The following is a 19,847-nucleotide window of genomic DNA, read 5'->3' as shown; positions in this document are numbered from 1 at the left end:
TTTTCCTTGGGCAAACCCAACTTCAAGAGTTCAACACCTAAGAAGTAACATGGGCTTTTGACTTATTGGAGGGGCCGCATAATGTGCTAAACCAATATCTTACATAAACGCGGCCTGCATAATACTTTATTATTATTATTATTATTATTATTGGGTGGAAACGTCAGTATTGTGGAAGTTTTTGAGTTTTTCATGTTGAGCCATGAAGCGACCAATCCATGAATTTTAATTTCTTTTCAGTTTCTTGATAATTAAGAGGTTTTGATGCTGCGAAATCCCCTTTAAACCGTTAAAAATTCATTTAAAATCCCGGAAAACTTCCTTTTTATGCCAAAAATGAGCCGAAATTAAATTTTCAATCTTCATACTACTTTTTACCTTCTTGATTATTACATAAATGTAAGTGGTATGTCTAGACGGGTGATGGGGTTATACTCTGCACCTCTTTTTGGCCTAAGTTCAATAAGAAAGAACTTCGGGTTCATGGAAAGGCGGTAGAATAGAGCACTAATAAAAACAGTTTCCTCCCTTCCGGTCGTACCCCTTAACTTGTAGTAAATTAATAATTGATTGGTTGATTTAGTTTATTTTACTTCGGTTTTCTGCCACTTTTGACTAATCCCGAAGATGGGGATGAGTCACGGTAAATTAGTAAGTTTTAACTTTTAAAATTACTACAATCATTTATATTGTTTATTACAGAGGTTATATGTTTTTAATGTTTTGTAATAGTACAAATTATTAACAAATCGATGCCTATGATTCGTGATAACAATTTTTTTCCCCTTTGAACCAATGTGTGGACGCGTATTATGTAATTATATTCCAGACATCTGCAGTCGATTTTATTTGTTACAGTTAACAGAAAGCCATTATGCTTACGTCATTGCAATAAATACATTGTGACGTAAGAAGTCGTGGTAAGCACGTCCAACATTATGCGATTAAATACCGAAAATGTGATCATGCGCATATTTTTTTTTTGTAATGAAATTATGAAGTATTTCGCCTGGTCCTTATTTTTTTCCCCTTGAACGGTCTGCTTGGCCTAAATATTTGAAATATTTAACCGTTCTTTATTCTTGCAGTAGAAAATATTTTTCTTGCTCCCCCTCCCCCCTTACGTGTGAAGTGCTCTTGGGCAATTAGCGTTCATGCAAAATACTCTCTGATCCTAATAATGCTTCTTGCTTATAATTAGTATTGGAGACTGGAGAAATTACATTGTGTTGGGTGCTGATCTATTATTTTAAGGTCGATCTTGCATGCATACACATTTTCTCTGGCGATATAGCCTCTCCTCTAGGACGAACCCCTCCTCTTCTCTCAAAACCCTATTTCTGTGATGTTATGATCCTCAGCATTACTTCACCCAATCGTTCTGTCCAGTCCCTGCGGGTGTGTAACCGAGATAATGCTGATAGTACTGAGTCCCTATTTGAACCTGCTGAGTGAACAATGACTGTCAATCCTGAAACACTTAACACTCCAAGGGCACACACAACTGCAATCCGAGGACAAATAGCACGATAGCAGCGCGAGCTTAGAAGATTAGAGCCCTCCGTGGCATATTTCATAACCAAACCTTTACACTCGCTTCTTTCCAACTTCTTTTTCCCTAAATGGTTCTCGCATTTCAGGACTGTCCACCGCACTACACATTATCTACCACGACATTTGATTTATAACCTTTGTAGCACATGCAGTGAAGAATTGTTTTTGTAAGGCAGCTTTGCTTTTAATGGTTATGTAATGCGTGGAACACAACACCCAATATTCCTCGCTCATGTTCCAGGTGAAGACGTACAGTCAACGACAAAGATGATAATAGGCAAATTTTCCATCGCTATTTTCATGACTTTTTTATTCTACACCATGTGTTGTTTTAAGGAGTGAAATTATGTTGGTTCGAAGCAGGTATTATCCTCTGCTTATTGACGTCTTTATTTCAAATTCATTATCATCACATTGTGTAATACAGACCGAATGAAAATGGTGATGGACAATTCGCCTACTGTTTCTTTTGCTGTTGGGTGTACCAGGAAATCAAAACCTGAATTTTAGCTAATCATCATTCAACCTCAACGTCGCGATTCACTTAGAAAGGTAGATTAAAAACACGCACATGGTAATGGAAGCCAATTATAAAGGTAACTCAAATTATTTATGATAAACATTGCGAATGGAATGTTTCCCAACACTGTAAACAAATCACTTGTTCATTTTTCGTACACTTTATTCCATTGTGCGAATTAAGCCTTTGATTTGGAGGGTGCCCACTCAGTGGCGTATTGGTGATTCTATTTTGGGGGTAGGTTTTTTGGGTATGCAAATTTGTATATGTTACCAGTTAGTAAACTAAATTATATTGCCTTGCGGTTCTAAGTACCTTAGAGCATTGGTTCTAAACTAGGCCATTAAATTTTATGATAACACTAGCTGATTGCCCGGCGTTTCCCATATATTAATTTATTCCAATCTTCTATTAGACAGGAAAATAATTAATTCTAACTATAGTGTAAAATGATCTTGGAGTTGAACGGCAGGGGAAGTGTCACTATTCATTTTAGCAACCCCGAAAACTATGGATTCCACATTAATATCGGTCGTTTTCGATTATTTTTACATGTCACCCCATGCGACAAAAGTTTGCTATTGACATGTTAGAAAAGATTGACACGGACAATGAATTTCTCGAATCTGTTTGTTTCTCAGATGAGGCAACACTCCACATATCTGGTAAGGTGAATAGGCACAACTGCCGCATCTGGGGGTCAGAAAATCCCCGGGTCGCCATTGAGTACGAGAGCGATTCGCCTAAATGGAATGTTTGGTGTGGGGTTCTCCATAACAAAATCATTGGCCCTTTCTTTTTCTCTGAGCCCACGATCAATGGCAACACTTACCTTGATGTGTTACAATTGTATGCTGTGCCTCAACTCCCTCACAGAACAATTTTCCAGCAAGATGGTGCTCCCCCCCCCACTACGCCAGAGAAGTTCGCAATTTTTTGAATGAGCAGTTTCCTGATGGATGGATCGGAAGAGGTTCAACTTTTCTTCCGTGGCCTCCCAGATCCCCAGACCTCACTCCACTTGACTTTTTTCTGTGGGGATTTGTTAAGGACCAAGTGTACTGTACACCGGTGCGTGATCTTACAGAATTACGTAACAGGATTTGTGCTGCAGTGAACAATGTAACACCTACAATGCTTCAAAACACATGGAGAGAGGTGGAATACCGACTGGATATTTGTCGTGCCACCAATGGAAGCACTGTTGACGTTTATGGGACATAACTTTAATATAAAAAAATTCCCACTTTCTTCCATCTGGATAATGAGTTTCATAAATAAAGAATGTATGGCCATTTATTTTCTTATACATATAAGCCGAACACCCTGTATATTCTGACCGCATACAACCGCAGAAAAACGTCACGGCCAATTCTGTCTACCTATACGTTTGGCCGAGTCGAGATTTTTTTGTGCGTTCTGAGGGAACGAAAATGCATATTTTGAACACTACCATTTTTTGAAATTGGACAAAAGTGTTTTTCGCGGTATCCTAATGTGGGAAGGAGGACTACTGTTGCAATGGTAGAATGGGATGCATGAGTATTACCAGTTAAATTTCCTACCGCCACGTTTATTCCCTTTTATTTACGCAACGGGAGATTCAACAACTGAAATAAAATACCAACAAAAGAACCTGTGTCATCTTCAGTGCATTTCTCCGACCCTGACAACACGTCCATTCTTGTTTTCAGACAAGGATACATGAAAAACAGGTCGATGCTATTTTCTTCAGGCGAAAGCACACAACGCGTTGCTCACCTTAAGATTTTGTAATTGGCCGTAAATCTGAGGTTTTGTTACGTCACAGCAGATAATGAGGAAGTCCATTTTACCCCGTGCACATAGACTTCTCTAGAAAAGCTGATTTTCCTCCCTTTTTTTACCATGTGCCTACGTGACATATCGCAACATTTTACATTCATTGCCAGCGACGAAACGTTACGTAAACAGTTGCCAAACGAGTCTGGAATTCTGGGTAGTTCCTCGTTCGCCTCTGCAGACGTTGGTTGTGTTAGTTTGGCGCTGTGTGTCGCGTGCGAATACGAAACTTTAGTGCAAGGAGTTTCGAAGACACTGGGAAGGAAGATTACCGTGTGCACAATCTGACCTAATGTTCTATGGGAGTTTGGAGTGCATATAGAAGGTGAGGGTTATTTAGTTCTAGAATGTGGGACTCTGATAGCGTAGTGATAATGCACTGGGTTCGACCCGCGGTCTTATTACTTTGCTCAATGGTTTCGACCCCACTTTAAACTGTACTTTCGATCCCGGTTAGTATATACAAGCATAAAGTGGACTTAAACGAGAAATCCCAGGTTCGATCAACAATTGGAGCTCAGTGGTTAGGATACCACTGTAAACTACAGGTTCACTCTCGATGAGCTTGTTCGAGCACAAAATTGACTTCAACAAAAACTTTTTCTAGAAGGCATTTATTAGTAGAGCCTCCTACACAATTTCACTGCAAGAGAGGTTAGAATCCTGACACGGGCACTGCTTACCTGCTATTGGAATCCCGGCATGAATGTGTGTGTTTTTTTAAATCTCGTCATTCATTCTGATTGTAGCGATTATCCCAAAAAAGCACAAAAATGGCGTAAAATAAGAATTTACACAATCTGGTTATAATTGAATGTGTGTGAACGGTTCTATCATTGTTTCCTTGGTGGCTGAACAGGATGTGATCGACTGATCTCTCCACCGAAGTTGCGGGTTCGGATCCCGGCTTCTTATGAGTGTTCTTTGTAGTGTACTCAATTTCATCTACTCATCGTCGCGATTAGCCAAAAGTGCAAGAAAAGCCACATAAAATAACAATGATGCAAATACAACACATTGTGTTTCAAGGGATGATGTTTTCTGTGGTTAATTGAAGGGCTTTGGTGTAAAACATGGTGACATTTTGGTTATTTTTCAGTGATCAATTACTCAATTTTCGAGTAAAATTGCCATGTCATACAATTTGCATTGGACTTGGTGAAGCCTTGTGAAATTGGTAAATACAACACGGAAACAATTTATACAGCTTCTAATAACATTTTTTCTTAATGAACTCAGAAATGACGAAAATACCGCCATGTTTTACACCCGAGCTCTTCAATTATGATTTGTGGCGTTTCAAAGAAGTAACTATAAAACATATTGAACCTGGATTTTTTTTCGGAAATAGGATTTTTAGGAGACAATGATCAGTTCGTGTATGGGATTTGTATGTGGATATATCTGCACGTGTACAAAATGTTCTCAAACACCTTTTTTCGTGTACCTCACATAAATCCCGCGTGTGTGTAAAAAAAATTCCAGAAACTAAATATTTCATAATGTATTTCTGCTGAACGAAACAAATTTCCATATGTGTACACTAAATATGTGTGTGTGGTCTTACAAATCCGCAATAACATTGAAATGACCCTTGAGAAGCGAAGGAGGGCAGAGATTGCTATCGAAGGTCACAACATCTTCTGGAACACACTACCCGAGATTTGTACGAAAGGTTCATCTGAAGCTGAAATATTTGTTGTGTGTGCTTTAACTAGCTCCTTGCATAACTCCTCCCGGCATGCAAGTGAAAATGTGGGCCAGCAGCTAGAAATTGAAAACTCTCGATAATGTGACATCAGGCCTCACTTCTTTCTGTCGACCGATTGTGAAAGTAGAGCAGCCCCTTAAAATTTAGGATCTTACATACAGAATGGTTTGCATAAAATATCTACTTCGAGGAAAACTGCACAGAGCTTAACTAAATAAGTAACATTGGAATGAAAATTTGATGCCAAATAGGCAATGTGACGTCAGGATGCGCACAGCCACCATTCTTTGCGGCCAATTTTATTTGTAAGAAAATACTACACACCTATTGTAGAAGACTAACGTTTTTTTTCTTTTCTTTCCACACATTTAGTAGAAATAAATTGAAGTGTTTTATTCCATCCCTCCACACATCAATACCCCGTTAATTATAATAATTACGTGCGGATTTCGCCATGAGGGTCGTAACAAGAAAGTAAATCGTGAGGCTACATCTCCGCAGAAATATCCACACTCCATCAAATCTTGAATTTGGGAAAATTTGAGTTATTTCAAGTGCAAATCTACCCCCGTCAAAAATAACTTCCAATTATTTCCGTACATTGACGTCCGCAGGATTTTTTCAGGGAGGGCAAGCAAGGTATTTTTTTTCAGGGGGCAAAGGAGGCATATTTTCCCCATAATAGTGATTCTTCAAAGAAACACTGTTTCAGTCTGAAAATACCATATTTCTTCAACGCCCTTATAATAATTAATATAAATTACTGTGACAAATGAAATTATGTGTGAAATATAGACTTTTTAGGTAGATATTAATTTTCCAGGGGGAGGGGGCTGTGCCTTCCCTTCCGGACGTCCATGTTTCCGTATCTACCCCCATCAGTTTCACCGACAGTTTTCATACAAATTTACACTTAATTGAGAATCAAATCTTTGTTGTGTGTTTTCAATATGATCAACTGAAGTTTTGATTGCCATTATGTCGAATGAAATGGACAGTAACGGAAGTTGCTTCCAGTCATACCTGAAGGTAAGTTGGAAGAAAATGTGCGTCTTTTCCCTGAAGCTGAATGGTCGCATGCCATCTTCTAACTGCCGACTAACGTCGAAGGTTAACATTTCATTAGAAAGAAAAGGACAAGGTTACAACCTCGGAAGCTTATCGAATAACCGAAACTACAATAACAGGCTAATTGAATGATCGAGAGAACGCACAGAATGGAAGTATATTTCCACAGAATACAAGAACCTCAGTGTTTCATAACTTGAAAAATAAAGTCCCTTTTCATAAAACTAGCGAGAAATTTGGCGTTTTCCAAATGTAACCAAGTGGCTCTCTGCTTCAGATGAGAGTATTTTTCACGTCAGATGTTACTTTAATCTGTGTCCATTCCGGATTGGTCTGTCCGTGGAAGCGGACTTAGACTGGTTGGTGTTCTTGTCAAAGCAACAAATCTGGAACCGCTAAATACGCAACCTTAAGAAAGTGTAGAATCATTCCTTAATGCTCCCGAACACGCTGTTATCTTCGAGTAGCAGTTCAGGGAAGTGCGCAAGTAAGAACCAAGTTTTCACACAACTCCGCAGATAGCGCAATGGGTCAAGTTCGGTCTATTTTTCGAATACAAGTGCTTACGCAAAATGTCAAGAACTGGCTCTGTGACCTCAGTTCCGTTAACTTTATCTGCTGCTGCACGCGCTCTTATTGAAAAAAACACATCCATCTTAGTTTGTTTTTTTTGTTATTTTATATATTTTTATGAAGGTTATCCGTTCGGATTGTGGATAGTTTTGTTCATAATAAGATTCATATAAGTTTTATCTTCTCTTTGTGGATAAGGCGTCAAGTACAGATTATGTTTGTAATCTGTTTTTCCAACCAGAGTTCGTGGAATATGGTGGACAATTTGGAAAGGAGCCGTTGTGTGTTCCGCGTAATATTACTTGTGTAATAATGTGAGGAGTTATATGGCAGTGACTATACATCCACCACACAAAGTATGGTACGGACTAGGCGAACGAACATCTCCTAAGAAAAGTACGAATATTTTCGCGTTGTGTTGGCAACAGTGCAGCAGTTGGAGTTGAGTTGAACAGTGTGTGCGACAAGGTGCAACAACATTTATAGAAGTCTGACCAGGTGAGGAAAATATTACATGTAGAATCATGAATAGTAAAAAAGGTGTTGCGAACTTCAGGAATGCATGGATTATGATAGTCCCGCCAGAGTTCTGCTTTCAAGTGTTGATTGATTGACCCTTCAATGTTTACGGGGAAATACCTTTTATCTAAAGAAACCCCTTGAGAAAAGTTAAAAGTGTGGATATGGCAACACTTTCGATATTGGCGTACGACCGTTGCCAACATGCTGCTGCCATTTTTTTTTTTATGGGGTGTATAAGTCCGAATGCTACAGGTAGTTTTTCATTTACATACTAATGTACAGTTCATAATGTACAGCAATAATCAAAATGCATGCGTAGATTTTATGTAATGCATGTTACATCCTTCACATGTTTGTGTAGATGATATTGTGCTTCCGCGTAGCCAAATGGTCAGAGCTCTCGCTTTCGGTATGAGCGGTCCCGGTTTCGATTCCCAGTGGACCCTCCGAAAGTTTTAATGTTTACCCAGCATCTGGTGGGCAGTGGGTAGCAACTTGTAAATAAGTATCGAAAGGCGATAGAACTTGCTCTGACCACGCGTCTCGCAGTGATAAAACCCATTTGGTACTCTCTGGCCCTCAAGAGTGTTGTTGTGCGTGAAATTTAGTATTATTTCTAGAGAGTGCTAATACGAGGGTTGCTATTTATATGTATCCGGAATAACAAAAAATATGTATATAAATGGTTTTGTTTTTCAAAATATTCTTCATGATGATCGATGCACTTTTACGTACGTTTGAACCAATTCTCATAGCTTGTCCATTCCGATTGAGGTATCTCGAAAACATGCATTTTGAACGCATCAATCGCTTCTTCTGGCGTCGAAAATCGTTGACCACGTAGCTTATTCTTCACGAACGTTAACAAAAAGAAATCACTGGGTGCTAAATCAGGGCTATACGGCGGATGACACATCATTTCAATATTTTCACCGGTCAAATACTGAGTTGACTGGACCGATGTGTGACAACTCGCATTGTCATGGTGAAGAATGATCCTGCGTCGCTGGTTGTTTTTTTTTTCTGATTTCCCCAAAGACTTCTGACAAACAAATGTTTGTGTACCATTCAGAATTGACGGTTCTACGATTCTCTAGTGGCACTGTAGCCACATGTCCATTCCCCCCCCAAAAAAAAACAAAAACAGGCGACCATTTGCTTCTAAGTTCTTCTTGCACGAACAACTTTTGTGGGGTTTGGCTCATCTTGGAACACCCACACCGTCGACTGCTGTTTGCTTTCGGGCTCATATTCATAGATCCAAGATTCGTTACCTGTGTAGATATTATACACGGCTTTTGAAGCACCATGATTGTATTTTATGAGTATTTGTTTGCACCAATCGACACGAGCCTTTTTTTTTTTTTTTTGAGCGATTGTCAAATTATGCGAGATCCAACGCGAACAAATCATCTTCACGGCTAAATGTTCATGGAATATCTTATGTATGCTACATAGTCATACTAATGCCCAGGGATGCCTCAATCTCACGATATGTCACATGACGATCTTGCATTATCAGTTCTCGCACAGCATCAATGTTTTCTGGCACAACAACCGATTTTGGACGGCCATCTTTAGATTCGTCCGTGACCGAACGACGGCCACGATTGAATTCACTAAACCAGTGATATAGAGTGCTTTTAGATGGTGCTTCATCGCCAAAAGTCGAAGTGAGTTAATCGATGCACTGTTTTTGACGTAATTCACGTCGAAAGTCGTAGAAAATCATTGCTCGAAAATGTTCTCGAGTTAATTCCATTGTTGGCCTCCGATGAAATTTTCAAGTCCCTCTAACAAACAAAAATAGCATCCGTAAGCATAACGTTCTAAATGTCCGATGAATATATTAGATGTTACCTAGCAACATTAATGTTGCCAGTTCCGAATACATAAATGGCGACCTATGTAATTGTATAAAATTTCGATCATAATGGGAGTGGTAGGAACACAAAATACTGCCTGCCCTGTTGTGTAATTTCCAACTTTATACATCAAATCCCTACTTATTGACGTGTTTCTTTTATATTTCGTTATTTAATGCCGCTTTTATGCTTCGGGTTCATCTGCGAGGATAAGTTACAAACTTGATGGGACAAACACATTGATATATCCTTGCCTTAAGAAGGGTTCGAACAGGACCACTGAATTGGCAGCGCGTTATGCTGACCACTCTGCCACGAACGCCGGCATTCTTCGTTGTGTGTCCCTGTCCCAAACGATTGTTTGTAATATCTGCACGGTGCTCATCTTTACCCTCTGATGTAATAATGATATACCGGCTGATGAAAGCATTACTGGGTATCACGAAATCGCACATCAGGTGGTGTGGAGATAAGCAGGAAACTGATAAAACCTACACACTCATGTGTAACTGTGAATTGCAATTTTACTCTTCCAGCAAATTGAAGTTCGTTGCTCTCATTACTACACGTGGAAGATAAAAAAAGCGATATTAAAAGCGTATCACTCCTGATAATCTGCTGTCAGGAATATCGATATTTCGTCTCTATGCACATGCTATTTTGTTTCTTTATCTCCCTATTTTCCACTTGGTGATAACAGTTCCTATGCCTTCTTATACGTATGTATGTATGGATTGAAGAGTCTGAAACAGATTCCTTTGATGTGGAGAACTGAAATCGAACAATTTGGGTGACAGGACTCTAAAACTTTTGATTTCTTTCGGCTCCAATTTAAATCTGGTATTGTATCTTTAATGAACGCCACGGATGCTTTTCCTTCGTTCCTTGTCCCTTCCTATTCTTCGTCCTCTCAGCTGTATTTCATCGCTGTTAACACAACGTTACAAATAACCTGTGTTAAAACAATCAATATTGCCGAACCAGATTCTAAAAATTTATCACATCTGTTATGTTATTTTTCGTAGCCCTTATGTAGCTTAGCTTAGCTCTTCTAGAATAGAGCAGATGATTTTTTTTTTCAATATTCGAGCACATTATGACGGAAGTGAAATAAATGGTCACCCTTATACGAACCGTACACCATGGTAAACCTTCCCCTGCACGTTACATGATACGGCCACTGTGGAGATAATGTGGTCAGCACCATGCTCCGGCCGCCTTTACCGCCAAGGTTATCCAGAGGCTGGCTTTGAAGACCACGGAGCGCGCCCACCAGCTGCAACATACACACTCAACCCACAGTGTTGCCACACATCTACTCTACTCCCACGGTCTCCACATTGAATTTGCAAAGGACGGTAACAGCATATCCACAGTCATGTGACTGAGACACGTGGAGTAGACGAGCAGAATGACAGCTGCGCCCATTGGCTGAAGGTTGAGTGGGATTGGACGAAAACAACTCGCCCGCTGTCTGAAGATTTCCCACTTGAGATTCCATACCCAGAAAATCGAATCCTGATTTTACAGCGTGGCGGTCACACGCCACCGCGGCTTCTCCTCTGACTGCTGAACCAGCATGGACGACGCCAGTACTTGACTCGGGTGAGCACTCCCCCAACTAGAAATCCTTCGGCCCGTTCACTTTCCCACTCAAACAAGTTCAGATATAAATAATTACGCTTTTCGATTATATGAATGCTTCAAGATAAGTGTGTTCTGGTTATTGCTCGTTGTATTCTTGTGAATATTGATACCCGGTGCCCACAGACACGTATAAGTTGGGGCCACTGCTATATTATCACTCACGTTTTTGGAGGCACGTAGTGGTTCGGATTCCACTTTAAACTGTAGGTCCACTCCCGATTAGCCTTACTGTGCACAAAGTGGACTTTTTAAGTTTTACACCAATTCAATCAATCAATCAAATCTTGTGAATATTGACGATAGCCGACCCCCGTGGCGGAATGGTCAGGGGTCGAAACTCTGCCTGGGCATGGGTGTTCTTGATGTCCTCATATTACTCATCCTAATCTTCGCGATTAGCCAAAAGTGGCAGAAATGCGAAGTAAAATAAATCAATCAGTCGGATCAATATTGCCGATACTAAATATGTGCACAAGTTATCTTCCAGTATTTTGAGAAACTAGGTAAGGGATAAGTAGGAAGACAGAGAGGTGAAAAATGGAGCAGAGATAGAGAAAATAGGTGAGAAAGAGATAGAAGGGGAGAAGAATTCATACTTGGTTGAAATATTTCCAGTGGTGATATGTATTCCAATAATTTATTTCATAACATCGGGATATGGGGGAGGGGTGTTTTGTATGTAATGATAATTACAGGGGATTCAATAACCAGAAAGGCCTCCCCGATGGCGTAGTGGTAACGTCGTCACCTTGTAATCAAGGGGTCCATGTTTCGATACCCGGTGGAGGCACATGGCGCAATCGTTCGGATCCCACTTTAAACTGTAGGTTCGGTCCCGATTTGCCTTCCTGTACATAAAGTCGACTTAAAACAAGAAATCAAAATCAATCAGTAGCCAGAAGAGAAGGGGAATACCCCCTCATCCCCCTTCATGCAATATATAGATTAAAACTTGCCCACCCTGATTTTCCCACCCTGATTTTCCCACCCCATCAAAATTGTTTGGTGCCGCTCCTGTTGACAATCCCTCGTCATGAAATGTTCCTGGGACAATGAACTTCCTGTTGCGAGGATGACTGAATTTTCAATATAATGGACACAGTTTCTGGATAGAACTCGACAAGCGATTTTATGATTCAATATTTGCTTCCCCTTCACTCCTGTTGAACGCCAACTGAAGTGGAAAGTGTTCTGCCCTCGGGCATAAGAAAGTACCTGACGACATTTCTAAGCTGTTTGTGTATTTCTACTTTCCCCGCGTTTTCCGTTCGTGTTTGCTCGTCCCAACTTTTCCTTGAAGGCCATTTCACTTTTTGTTTCTCCCGTTTCAAGAAGCTTAGTTGCTCACCAGAATGTAAATTTGGCTTGCATTTTCTTTGTGTCGTTTACAAATCTTCTCGGGTGCTATATGCGGAAGAGTTATGATGGATGTAAGGCGACCCGTGTAACGAGAATAATGCCAACAGCAAGAGTAAGTGTAAATGAAGGAAACGTGCTAGAAATGTATACAGGGTGTCGCCGTACAAGACAAGACAAAACTTTCCACAGCGCGTGGAGAGCATCAAGACGCTTAACGTTTTGCTCGTTGAATCCTGGTTGTAAAGCCACGAGCCCTCGAAACTGTCTTCGTCCTATATATATATATGCACTCACCAATCACAAATTTGACCTCTATTTTCTATGCCGGAAAACAACATGTTTAATACATAAGAACAATGAAATGCTGCTCCCGGGAGTGTATACTTCTGGATAAAATTACAATTTCTATATTTAATATTTGCCGCGGTGGCTCAGTCGGTAACGTGTCTGACTACCATGCTAAAGGTCCCGGGTTCGAGCCCCGGCCGGTTCAAATCCGGGAACTTTTCTAACGTTCGAAGCGGCCCCGGCGCCCACCCAGCGTCGAATGACATGGGTACCTGGGGGGAACCCTGGGGGGTAAAGGCGGTCAAGGAGGGGCGTGATGCTGATCACATCACCCCCACTCACGACCGGATCTAGAAAGTGAGGGACGTTTCCCCCACACCCCCTATACACCTTCATGGCGTGGTGCTAAGCACAGGGGAGCACTTTACTTTTTTTTATATTTGCATCTATTATGCTATGTAGGTGGTTGTCTATAAAGGTCGTTTATGACTTTGGCATAAAGATCCAGACTATGGTTTATGTGATATACAGCCCAAAAAGACTATTAACGGTCCTTACCGATGGCGTGGTAACATCGTCGCTTTGTAATCAAGGGGTCCAGGATTCGATACCCATGGAGGCACATAATGGTTCGGATCCATCTTTAAGCTGGAAGTCCAGTTCCGATTAGCCTTACCGTGCATGCAGTGGACTTAAAACAAGAAAATATTATTGCTTATTTTTTTGTTCAGTCCACTTCCACATGTGCCAAGGGGTTCCGGGTTCGATTCTCGGAGGAAGTACATAGTCATTCGGATCCCACTTTAAACTGTAAGTCTAGTCCCGATTAGTCTATCTGTGCATATAGTGGACTTGAAAGGAAACCTCAATGTGCACTTTTGATGGCACGCACAGCATCTGATCAGTATTTAAGACGTTGGATTGGAAGAGATGGCCAAACTGTCTAGCCTTGTAGGTCCACTGGCATTTTGTGGGGGACAAAAATTTTCAAGTTTCTGTATGTCATGCACCACAGTACGTATTTTTGTCAGTTGGAGATAGTTATTAAATTGTGACGTTGTAAACTACCTTTATAAACACCCTGCACAGCGCATGGCTAAATGGTGATGCATGGATTATTTGAATGACATGGGTATAGACCTATCTGAATGGAAGAATATCACTCGCAGTGACGAACGTACAATAATAAATGCCAGAGGCAATCCTGAATCGTTCCCGCAGGGTTACTATACATCTTCTCAGTTTGAAAGGAACTTGCAAAAACGACTGAAGGTAATCGTGTGTGTAGATTTGCATGATTTGGCGTATTAAAATATTAATTGACGTAACTCTTGCTACGAAATTGATGGATTTCAAAATATCAAATGACTTCTTTTTTTTTTTCAAATGCTGCTATGCACGTTACAAGCGCACGCGACAAATGGAAATGTATAAATTGTGACCGATATAAGCGTAACAGAATCTGAATGGGGAAAATTGAATAAATCTATTCAATTACATGTAACATTGTAACAACTTCGTAATTTTACGTAATTTAAAGGCTATTAGTCTTTACTGTTGTTGTTTCTCTGTTGGTCTCCGTAAATAAAACTATAACGTTTATGAGCAAACTAGAAGTAATTTTTATCTGTGCTTTTCATGTAGTTGCATATACAGAGGTTGTTCGCTTTATATCGGACCATTTTCGATTCTGTGCTGCCACCTGGCGTATCATGCTGGAACTATGGGTCTGCTGGCGAGAGCAGTGTTGTGTCGGACCTTGTAGGTGCGGGAATGTTGGTAGTGAATGTTATCAAATTGCGCCGCAAATCAACCGGTATTGGGAGGGTTACGTAATGGCCCTTTTCCATGCTAAGTTTTCATACGTACGCATTGTGAAACAGTGTCGGGAGAATGGTTTAACACTCGGGGTGACTACTGCGAAAGCTATTGTGGCCCGTTACACACAACAGGCTCTCCTTGCGAAACATTCAGCCACGAAAACCACCAGGAGAAGGGCTGCAAGCAAAGTGTCACCCGTAGTGCGAAGGAGGATCCGTCGATTGGCGTGCCAAGAAAATCCCCCGACTCAACGTGATATGGCCTACAGATTTCACCTCGCACCGTCAACTGTGAACAAAACAATTCGCAAGCGCCTCAGGTTGAAGTGTGTGCAGAAGGCCCGTGTACACCACCTTCTACCGCGTCACATTGCCGAACGTAAGACGAACTGCAGGAAACTGTACGAAAAGTACCTGGCGGGTTCCAAATGGAAGAAAGTTGTCACAATGGATGAATGATATGTCCATCTCACTGCTGGTGGTCACATTCGGGGGATCACATACCGTGACATTGACGGCAAGGGGCGCAGCAACTTTGTTCAACAGTGCAGGGAAAGTTTCCCTCGTGGCTCTATGGTAGTGAAGGGATTCGGATATGAGGGTAAGTTGATGATACGCAAGGTGGACAAAAACGTGAAGGTGAATGCCAGATACTTCCAAGACTCCATTCTGACACCTATCTATCGGAGACATCCCACAATTATATGGAATGGACGCGACCAGGTGATGATCCATATGGACAAGGCTTCGAGTCATACCGCCAGAACATCACTACGTTTTTATAAGGAAATGGCAGAGGAATTAGGAATTCGTGTCATTCCGTTTGAAGACATTCCTGTGAAAAGCCCAGATGCCAGTCCAATGTATTTTTGCGCATTTGGACTGTTGAAATGACGTCTTCAACATCGCCGCCCGCGCACCCTGGATGGTCTATGGAAAGCTTGCAGGGAGGAGTGGGACAGAATTCCCATGTCTGTCCTGCGCCGGAGCTTGCTGCAATGGAAACTGCGATAGTCCACAATGCTGGGGGTCCAATAGAACATGATCGGTGGTGGCGGCGCGGTATCTCTTTAAGGTGAGTGAGCACCCGTCAAAAATGGTCGGATATACGTAAAGCGAACAACCTTCTGTATTGTTTAGTTGTGTATTAAATTATTGTGTTCAATGTAGTACACAATGAAAAGTTTATGAATAAAGGCTATCGTGTTTGTTGAATACAATAAATGGGTAAATATGCGATATCGCCCGAACGGATTTCTTCAAATTTACAGGTAAACTACTTACTGAAATCAGTTTCTGTAGCATTGTCGAAGTTCTTCGAGGTATTTTCTTTCGCGGAAACTGAAAACTTTACCTTAGAATGCTGCAGAACAAGAAATAATCACTTTTTATGTAAGGAACTTGCATTTTCTGACATTATGCCGTTGTTTCCATTATGTACCTGCAGATGGCGCGAGCGTCGAAAGTCACGCGGTCTCGCCAGTGTTTCCAAACCTGCCTTTTTCTTACGAGATTTTTTTTTTAACTATGCTTACCTAACCGAACCCAGCCTAACCTAACCCTGCCGGAAATGGTCCGTGGGGCTATTGTGAATGGTTTGTGGGGCTCTCATGAATGTTTTTTTGGGGCTATCCGTCAATGGGTTGTAATGACAATGAACACGAAAGTAGGTATTTTTCGGTGAAGAAGGTTGAAACACTGCATACTTACTCCAAATCGACAAAACACAAGCACGACGCGTGATGATCCGTGACGAGTGCACGCTATATTGTCTGTTACCCAAGCGGAACAAGGAATACAAATAATGACTCGTAATATGAAAAGTTGACACTATATTATGGAAAAAGGCATAACTTCACCTTAAAGAATCTTCCGCAATACACAATAGGTAAGTATCAATGCTAAAATTAACGAAATAGACGAGTGAGAGGTGTTCGGGCGATATCGCATTTTTACCAAGAAATGTTCGTTGTTCAAAATACAGTACCGGTCAAAGGAATTGTCACGTTTTCGTTTTTCAGCTTCATCAGTTTATCAGAGTTTCCTTTTTTTGTCGTTTGGCGGTGTATTTTTGTTGGCATCGGCGATCTTAGTTTCAAATTGATAATTTTTGCATGTTTATAATAAACACGTAATAAAAGCATATAATCTTGTGGATGCTCGCCGACATTGTTTTCCGGCGAGATGTATTACGTATTTGTAAGTTTTTTGTTTGCAGGTTTCATTGATGGCCTACGTTGCATTAAAAGGACTAATATTCTTTTGGCTGGTACCACGTAATGCTAAATTCAGTTCTCCCTTCAGCTTCGAATCAGAATTTGTTAATACATTGATGATACCATCTGGAGTCTTTAATCAGTTGCATTTTTAATAATAAAATTATTTCTGTGGAAAATTTTGTAACTAATGCATTTTTTTCGCTTTACAGGTAAGCAAGATTGCAGTGAGGAAGCAACTGGCGTGTGAGAGAGTAAGTGGTAAAGCATTTGTTCCATTCCTTGTGTGTGTAGTTCGTTAACGATGATTAGAGTGTACCTCCAGATGGATGTAATCAGATTATTTCGTAACATCTTCATTTGTAGCTTGGGAGAGAGTAGTCAGCTAATCAACAAGTGAGCCGATGAATACGGAATTTTAAAAAGCATATCATCTTGACAAGGAATGTTAACCCTAGAATGCATACGCTAAAATTACGATCACAAACGTATACGTGAGGTCCAGGAAACGACATATGTTATTTAGGTATAAAATGTGAAAGGAATTAGTTAATATCTTTTAATAATAAATTAAGTACAAAATGAAACTTATCTGAATATTTAGCAATGTTCGTTATTGTTCAAACTGTCGCAGTCAATACACACAATGGCACGGAGGTCTGGACACATTGGTTTCTTGCACATTTTACACTCTAAGGCAGTTTTTTTTTGTCCTTACTTCTGGCACAGATATCTTTTCTTTGAAGTAGTTCCTCTAGGAGGAATGGCTATTTTATACTTTGTCGATTGCCGAGCGATTTCTTCGTTGGTGTGCACGGTAATTTTCTGAATTATATCGTGGAAATAAAGCAGTGTTCATGCATCCAAAATGAATTTGCAATTTTCCGCAGCGAGCTTGCTTCCAGCAGTAAAGTTGACAATATTCCTTGCAGGAGTTATACCAATCCTTGTCGGCTTCTCAGTGCTGCACAGGTGTCCGTTGCGATCTTTTACCTGCTTCTTTGAGATGTGCCCGTCAGATAATCGAGGCATCTCTATCACTTGATGTGTCTTCATGTGTTTCTTCCAACACAAAATCCTCGTCTAAGGACCCGGAATCGTCAATTTGGGTGTCTGTTTCTACAATATCATCTTCGTCCCTCATCAATACATCGCAAAGTTCAGAATCCGATAAAGGCCTGCTGCGCTGCATTCTTAAAAAAAAAACAATATCGATGATTCCACTTTGTTTTTAAAAAAACTACACTTTAACAGTATACGTGGGGTTTCTGGTACCCCAAACGCCGTATATCACGTGACTGGAAAGCAAGAGAAATGTGCGCGTATGTTCACAGAGAGAACTAGTACTAAACTGAAAAGTCAGACCATGCGCCCCCTATCAGCCAAAGTACGCAAGCGCAGAGCGATGACGTCATCCTTGGGGTACAGTATACCCCACGTATACATTCTAGGGTTAATTAATGTTCATCAGTAATTTATCACACCCCTAAATTTTCGCAACTATTTTTTTACAATAGTATTTTTGTCCTTTTTGATTGTTACATTTACACCCAGTGAGCGAATTAACGGGGCGGATGCTGCACCCCCCCCCACCACCGGCAAAATAAAATGATTTTTATCCCTGCAGGGGTGCTTGTATCCCCTCAGTTTGTTTTACTGGCTAACATATACAAATTTGCATACCCCCCGAAATGAAAGCACAAATACGCCACTGAGTGGCATCTCTTCAAAGCAAAGGGCTTAATTCCCACACCCTTCTAGAAACGTTATCACACCCCAAGATAAAAGAAAAATCCGAATTAACCTACATCCTTTATTCCCAAAGTTTTTCAGTCTTATTCAATACTTGCAGCATCTGGAAAGTGAAGAGAGATTTTGTTGTACTTATTTCCCAGACAAGACTGCAACTACACGAAGCATTATGCAACAACACCGGTGGCGATTCCTCCATGTAGGAAGTGAGGAACTTCCTACAGTTTCATTTATACTTATTTCCAGTTTTCTACTTTTTAAGAGTTTTATTGAGCGTTATAAAATTTTGAGCGCAATCAAGGTTCGCTACTCGACTGTCACGAGTCAATGTGCTAGCTATCACCCGCTCGTTCTTGCCTGCCGCTGAAGAACCTTTCTTGTCATCCTACAGACAGATGGCTGAGGGACAGTGCAAGGGAGGGCGGGGGGTTGCCCAGTTATACTGTCCGCGAGGAAGGTCCTGTGGGTTCCTCAACAGTGATGTGAACTCTTATCATAATGGTTCTAAACCTACTAAATGTGAACTTCGTTGGCATCTAGCACTCTCTGTTTGGCATAATGAGAAAATCTAGCATCATCTCAAAAACGGGCGTCCCTGGGAAACAGAGAAATTGAATTCTAATGAAGATATTTTGAGGAAATATTTATTTTTAAGAAAATCTCCAGATCTTGTTTGTACTTCTCTAGCGGACTTATTTCAAACAAAAGGAAGTATGCCGACCAAGGGACAAGCTTTTACAGGCCCTGATCCACCCTCTTGTTTTCATCTTTTCTTCATCCTCCCCGATCTAACAAGGGAGGAACATTTCATAAAAGGAAATCGGTAGAAAGTTGGAGGTCACAAATAAAACAAACGGACGCCGTTACCAGTCATGGAATTTTCTTCAACTTTTTTCAAGCACTATGCTAAACCCATTTTTTTTTTTGAATGGTCGAAATTCTTACTATTGCTTAACTACAATAAATAATCAAGAACGTTTCGAAAACTTTCCTCGTTCCGTTTACCATAACTTCCTACACCCCAAAAATTCCACGAGTCGCCACTGAACAACAAATTACATAAATGGACGTTTTCGATTGCAGTACCGTTGTGGAAATATTCTTGCCCAAACTGTAAACAAGCCGTAGGTA

At 40.7% G+C, this 19,847-nt stretch overlaps 1 protein-coding gene across 4 annotated transcripts in view; it reads left to right on the top strand.

Annotated features, from left to right (window-relative positions):
* Window positions 1–19,847, top strand: part of Cpr (Cytochrome P450 reductase) — a 136,072-nt gene that overhangs the window by 43,314 nt on the left and 72,911 nt on the right. The window contains exon 1 of one of the 4 annotated variants that reach the window (XM_083125701.1): window positions 4,074–4,220. The exons of 2 other annotated variants lie outside the window; for them this stretch is intronic. The gene's annotated coding sequence lies outside the window, so the exon portion shown is untranslated. Of the gene's footprint in view, window positions 1–4,073; window positions 4,221–17,196; window positions 17,219–19,847 lie in introns of those variants that run through there. One more of the 4 variants, XM_083125704.1, reaches the window with a different exon arrangement.

Source organism: Lepisma saccharinum, chromosome 7 (genome assembly GCF_977018435.1).
Source record: "Lepisma saccharinum chromosome 7, izLepSacc3.1, whole genome shotgun sequence".
Taxonomy (NCBI): Eukaryota; Metazoa; Arthropoda; class Insecta; order Zygentoma; family Lepismatidae; genus Lepisma; species Lepisma saccharinum.
The sequence above is the reverse complement of the archived record's forward strand: the minus strand, read 5'-3'. Positions and strand labels throughout refer to the sequence as shown.